This window comes from Alexandromys fortis, unplaced genomic scaffold (assembly GCF_014885135.2).
Source record: "Alexandromys fortis isolate MF-2015 unplaced genomic scaffold, M_Fortis_MF-2015_v1.1 scaffold_54, whole genome shotgun sequence".
Lineage (NCBI taxonomy): Eukaryota > Metazoa > Chordata > Mammalia > Rodentia > Cricetidae > Alexandromys > Alexandromys fortis.
The window spans coordinates 9,839,231-9,846,486 of NW_026067958.1; the positions used below are offsets into that span (position 1 = coordinate 9,839,231).

General features: G+C 40.9%; 1 pseudogene; it reads right to left on the minus strand.

Moving 5' to 3' along the window:
• Positions 1-3,836: 3,836 nt before the first annotated feature.
• Positions 3,837-4,388, minus strand: LOC126507884 (ferritin light chain 1-like; annotated as a pseudogene).
• Positions 4,389-7,256: the final 2,868 nt, after the last annotated feature.

Below are 7,256 nucleotides of genomic sequence, written 5' to 3' on the forward strand. Positions count from 1 at the left end.
AGGAACAAGACAAGGTTGTCCACTCTCTTCATATACTATTCAATATAGTACTTGAAGTTCTAGATAAAGCAATAAGACAGCAAAAGGAAATCAAGGGAATACAAATCAGAAAAGAAGTCAAACTCTCACTATTTGCCGATAGTGAGATAGTTTACATAAGTGACCCAAAAAAATTCTACCAAGGAATTTCTACAACTGATAAACACCTTCGGTCATGTAACAGAATATAAGATTAACTCAAAAAAAAAATCAGTAGCCCTCCTTTATACAGATGATAAACGGGAAACATCACCCTCCACAATGACCACAAATAAAATAAAATATCTTGGGGCAACCCCAACCAATCAAGTGAAAGACAAAAACATTAAAAGTTTTAAAAAGAAATTGAAGAAGACACAAGAAAATGAAAAGATCTCCCATACTCTTAGGTAGGTAGAATTAATATAATAAAAATGGCAATTTTACCAAAAGCATCTACAGATTCGATGCAAAACCCACCCAAATCACAGAAAAATTATTTACAGATCTCAAAAGAACAATATTCAACTTCATGTGGAAAAACAAAAAACCTAGGATAGCCAAAACAATCTTGTACAACAAAGGAACTTCTGGAGGCATCACAATCCCTGACTTCAAACCCTACTATAGCACTACAGTACTGAAAACAGCCTGGTGTTAGCATAAAAACAGACAGGAGGACCAATGGAACCAAATCAAAGACCAGGATATCAATCCACATACCTATGAACACCTGATTTTTGACAAAGAAGCAAAAAATATAAAATGGAAGAAAATTTATTCAACAAATGGTGCTGGCATAACTGGATGTAAACATGTAGAAGAATGCAAATAAATTCATATCTATCACCATGCATAAAACTCAAGTCCAAATGGATCAAAGACCTCAACATTAAACCAACTACACTGACCCTCATAGGAGAGAAAGTGGGAAGTATACTTGAACACATAGAGAGCCATTCCCTAACTATAACCCAGCAGCCCAGACCCAGAGAAAAACAATTAATTAATGGGACCTCTTGAAACTGAAAACCTTCTGTAAAGTAAAGGACATGGTCAACAAGACAAAATGGCAGCCTACAGAATGGGAAAAGATCTTCACTAAGCCTACATCAGACAGAGGTCTGATCTTCAAAATATACAAAGAACTCAAAAAATTGGTCATCAAAAGAACAAATAATCCAATAATAAAAAAAATGGGGTACGGACCTAAATAGAGAACTCTCATCAGAGGAATCTAAAATGGCTGAAAGTCACTTAAGGAAATGCTTAACATCCTTAGTCATCAAAGAAATGCAAATCAAAACAAATCTAAGATTACATCTTAGACCTGTAAGAATGGCCAAGATCAAAAACACAGATGACAACTTATGATGGAGAGAATGTGGGATAAAGGGAACACTCCTGCATTGCTGGTGGGAGTGTAAGCTGGTACATCCCCTTTGGATGTCAGTGTGGCAATTTTTCAGAAAATTAAGAAACAACCTTCCTCAAGACCCAGCAATACCACTTTTGGGTATATACTCAAAGGATGCTCAATTGTGTCACAAGGACATGTGCTCAACTATGTTCATAGCAGTGTTGTTTGTCATAGCCAGAACATGGAATCAACCTAAATGCCCCTCGACCAAAGAATGGATAAAGAAAATACAGTACATTTACACAATGGAGTACTACTCAGTGGTAAAAAAATAATGACATCTTGAAATTTGCATGCAAATGAATGGATCTAGAAAACATCATATTGAGTGAGGTAACCCAGACCCAGAAAGGCAAATATAATATGCATTCAATCATAAGTGCTTTTAGACATAAATCAAAGGAAAAATGTCTGTTGTAGGGAGGCCGCTTGTTTTTTCCAGCTGCTCAAAACCAAAATAATTACACATAAACCGTATTAACTATAACACTGCTTGGTCTGTTATCTTATGCATATTTCTATCTCACTCTTATCTCTTAAATTAACCCATTTCCATTATTTTATATTTTACCATGAGGCTCATGGCCTGCCAGCAAGGTTCCAGCTGGTGGCTTGTGTCTTTCTCCTCTGGCTCCATGGCATCTCACGACTCTACCTTCTTTCTCCAAGCATTCAGTTTTCCCCACCTAGCTCTACTCTGTCCTATCACAGGCCAAGTCAGCTTCTTTATTCATTAACCAATAAAAGCAACACATATACAGAAGGACTTCCCACACCAAAACTCAACCTACAGTCTACCACCCCAGACAACTTAGACAACAAAGAGGACTCTGAGAGAGACATACATGGATCTACATAGGAAGGAGAAAAAGACAAGATCTCCTGAGTAAATTAGAAGTGTGGGGGTCATGGGAGAGAATAGGAGGGGAGGGGGAGAAAAGGAGGGAAGCAGAGAAAAATGTATAGCTCAATAAAAACAATAAAAAAGAAAATGGCTTTCTTTTAGTAAGTATAGGCTAGAATCCTTAAGAATTATAATTCTTAAGGCTCTAATGCTGGTGAAGGAATGGACTTGCTAGTGAGGCAAAAGCAAGCAGGCAAAGAGCAAAAGCATCCTTTTTCCACGTCCTTATATAAGCTTCCAGCAGAAGATGTGGCCCAGATTAGAGGTGGGTTTTCCCAGTTAAATTATCTGGATTAAAGGTATTTCTTTCTACCTCAAGATCCAGATTAAAGGTATGTCTTTGCCTATCTGATATAATCTGGATTAAAAGCCTGTCTTTCTACCTCAAAAGTCTGTAGTATACGTGGATCTTCCTAGTTCAAACTGAGGAAGATCGTCAAACAGGTGAGCTCTCCATTTTGGGGCTTTGGTTCATTCCAGATGCAGTCAGGTTGACAACCAAGAATAAACATCACAGCAAGCAAGACTTTCTCCAGGAGAAAAGTAATATCAGATTCTGGGGGCGTTTTCGTTAAGTTTTGTCTGTCACATTGGGGGAACTGTGGTGTGATCAGCCTGGATCTATAAGTCCTGGAAAGAGTATTTTTAGTGAGAATACAAAGAGAAGTCATTTGAATTAGTTTCAACAATTGGTCTCAACTTATCATTCATTTACTTAACAGCCTGGGACAATTCAATATAAATGAAGTGTAAAAAAGCCCTGGGGAGTAGGTAAAGAAGGCATTATGACTATTTCTGTTCCAAACCAGAACTAATTTTTTGGTATATCATGATATTAAGGAAAGAAATGGTTTCACAGGCAAATAGTTGCTTTGTATCTAATCAAGATGCCTACAGAAAAGAGGAAAACCCAACCATTGTGGTCTGGACATGGCACCCGGGTGTGTTGAGTTATTGCAGAAGCCTGGACTTGACATTGCTGAAAGAATCTATTCTGATCTCTTTTGTGTCATGTGACCTCTTGTGCCTTGGCAGGTGTCACCACAAACAGAACATGAGGCCCCCCTTCTCTTTGTGGCTTCATGCTACCTATGGCCACCTACTTTACCTATGTATATATAGAATATATTTTTGACTTTCCAAACTTATACTAATTTATTATAATTAATACTTAATTTACAATATATATTTTAATTCATTCTGTTAGGAGTTTTCAGATGCTGATAGTTGGGACTGGGGTGGGGGGAGGGAGCTGAGACAGAGTTTCTCTGTGAACTCCTTTTGTAGACCAGGCTGGCCTCCAACTCACAGAGATCCTCCTGCCTCCGTCTCCCTGAGGGCTGTTAAAGGCATGTGCCACCCTGCCCGGCTAAGATTTTTTTTTTTTCTGTTTCAAAAGGCTTTATTTTTACTTGGTCCAAGACTTGAGCTCCAGGGTGTTACAAAGCTGCCTAGTGGCTTCTTGAGAGGTTCGGGTGAAGGTCCTGAGATGGGATGGTGCAGAGCAGAGTTGGGAGCTCCTCGGAAGGAGAGGCCTCCTAGTCATGCTTGAGAGTGAGCCGCTCAAAGAGGTACTCGCCCAGAGATGCCTGGGGCCCAGCAGCCAACCTGCGGAGGTTGGCCAGGTGGTTGCCCATCTTCTTGATGACCTTCACCTCCTCATCCAGGAAGTGGTTTTCAAGGAAGTCACAGAGATGTGGATCAGTGCGAGCAGAGCCCAGGGACTGAAGAACCAAGAGGGCCTGGTTCAAGTCCTTCTCCAAGGCCAGGGCAGCTTCCATGGCCTCCTGGGTTTTACCCCACTCATCTTGAGATGGCTTCTGCACGTCCTGAAAGAGTGCACGGCCTTCGCGATCGTTCTGCAACTTGAGGAGACGCTCGGCGCCCTCGCGCTTCTCCTCGGCCAATTCGCGGAAGAAGTGGCCTACACCCTTCAGAGCCACATCATTCCGGTCAAAATAGTAGCCCAGCGAGAGGCAGGTTGACGAGGCGGTTCACGGCAGCCTCCACTTTGGTGGAATAATTCTGACGAATCTAGGAAGTCATGGCTGAGACGCAGTCTGGAGCTACCGGCAAAGAGATGGTGGTCCCGGAGGCTGCGACTGCAAATGAGGAGCGGTGGAAGGTAACAAACGGAGGCCCGGGGTCTGTTCCGTCCAAACACTGTTGAAGCAAGACAGAGATCCACGGGATCTCCGAAGGCTGCTCCTGGCTAAAATTTTTAAAAACATTTTCTCCAATACTGTTAACTAGTCATATTCCCTTAGGATTCCTGGAAGCTTAACTGTGTTCATTGTGTTTTTCATTGTGGGAGTTAAGTGTCTTGCAAACCCAATTATGTATTTCTCTTCAGCATTTTTCCTTAACAACGCAAGTGATTTAGTGACTTCCAGTCTGCTCAAATCAATCTATAAGGGCATGTATTAGAATATTTGATGGTCCACTATATTTTTATTTCTTGTAAATTTACCTAACACGAAAGAAAGCACATGATAACCAAAATAGAAACAGAATAAACATTAGTTTGAAATAGTGCATGTGTACTAGGATCACAGCATTATTGTTCTATGTGCAAATACAGTTGTGTATTGAGTTCTATGTGCAAATACAGTTCTGTATTAAGCATTCACACAACTGAAATATAGACCTTTCATACTCTATAGAAGAAAATGGTCATTTAATGAGAGGCAAACACAGGTGCTCTGCTATGTTCTTTAATTCATGTCACTTCTTAGTGACCCTGTCTGAACAGGAGTGTCTGCCATTAGTGCCTGGGTTCCTGACATCATCTGTTGAGATAGGAGTGGCAGGGCTGCACCACTCTGTTGCATTAGGAGCAGCGGCAGGGCTGCGTCCCAGGCACCCGGCCGCCCGCATGGCTAGGTTATGCCCCGAAATAATTACACAGAAACTATATTTTTTTAAACACTGCCTGGCCCGGCTAGTTTCAGTTTCTTATTGGCTAGCTCTTACATATTGTTCTACCCCATTTCTAATATTCTGTGTAGCCCACGAGCTGGCTTACCAGGGAGGACCTTAACCTGCGTCTGTCTGGAGCCGGAGAATCATGGTGACTCTCTGATTCAGCTTCTTTTTCCCAGCATTCTCTTCTGTTTACTCCACCTACCTAATTTTCTGTCCTATGAGGGCAGAGGCAGTTTCTTTATTATTAACCAATGAAAGCAACAAATAATATACAAGACCCACCTTCATCAATCATCAATAGATGAGAATCAAGTCTCTTCAGAATCTGGAGGGAACATCCATGTTCTTGGAAAGTACTACCTGCTGTATCCCCACAACTTGGCTTCCTTAAACATGAATGTTTGCCACCACCACCCACTCAGCCCACCCTGTTAATTAGGAACTGAACAGAGTTTAAAGTGTTCATTTGTACTATTCATTTCTGGAAGCAATGGATTAAAAGAGAAAACATTATTTTGTCCTATGGCTACAGTTCAAGGTGAGGTGAGCTCTCTGCTTTAGGCCTCAGCTGAGGCAGAATAAGCCAGCACCGAGAACAGGAACTGAAGAGGCATCCAACCTGAGCATAGTTTAGCTCACTGTCAGTCTATCATCCCAGACAACTAAAACGAATATGAATTCCCAGAGAATATTGTGAACCACAGATTGGATGTCAGACTTTTGGAGGAGACGCTGACAGGACTGTAGCCAGCCCGAGCATGGCAAGCATGGCTCTGGCAGGCCTTACCATTCTTCCCCACTCCCTCTGCTTTGCTAAAAGGGTTAAATTTCTAAAGCGGGTCACCAAGTGGAAAGGAAAAGGATCAGTTCAGGATCCCCAAGACCAAATTCTCAGCATAGCCGAGATTTATTTGCCCCAGATGTACAGAGAGCAGGGAATAAGAGACAAAAACAAGAGATAGAGGATAAGGGAAAAGAGAAGGGAACAAGGGAGAGGGGAAGGGGTGTTTTTCCCGGAGGGCTTTTGTTCCCTTTCCGGTACTAAATTTCACTTATCCTTACAGAGATGCTTGAGAAGAAAAGCATGTGTTGGCTATGACAGAAGTTTACAATGTGATATTTGGATGACCAGATAAAGCAAAGTATAACCTGTCAAACAGATGTCACAAAGACACCTGTCAAACCACATCTTTAAGCAAAATGGCTTTAAGTAAATGATGCTCCTGGCAACCCCTAAAACATGCCAGGGCTTTCTTATCTGCAGGTTTTAGGTACTTGGTGGATGCTGGCTCAGTTATGATTTAGTAAATATGAAAACGGACTCACCACTACATGCATGAATTTTTAGAAATAAGTTTTCTTCTTAATGTAGATTCTGAAAGCCTTTTGGAAATGCAGGTTGTAGAACAAATGAAGAAGCAATGGGGCTTGAAGAAAATCGCTGTGATCTATTTACAGAAAAAAATAAAAATGTGGACTATAAATTTAGCAGTGTCGGGGAGGAGCTGTCAGAAGGAAGATATGCAAGGCCACAGTCACCGCAGGAAAAGGTGACAGGGACAAGAGGGTCCTGTAACTTAAAGCTTACAATGCCAGTTCTATTGCACAAATGTAGTGGTGTCTTGTCATTGTAGACTTAACATGTGGAGTTCTTCAGGGGAAAACATGATCGTCTAGGTGTGGACTTCTTAGAAATAATACAACACTTTGTCCACCATGTTTGATTATAATGTAGGGGGTATTCTTCCAAATCACAGCTTAATGTCTGCATAGACACTCATTAGATTTTGCTAATAATGAAATTTAATGGTTTGAGGGGTTTTGTATTTTAATTAATGCTGCAAAGAGAAGCATTTTAAAATCTTTATTGTTTTCTTGTGGGTTTTAGTGTGTGTCACTAGAACATTATGCTATTTTTTGCATCCTTTCACAACTATTTCATCCATTGTATGTACTTTTCTGAATTCACATAGCAACCAAAGAAAAGCT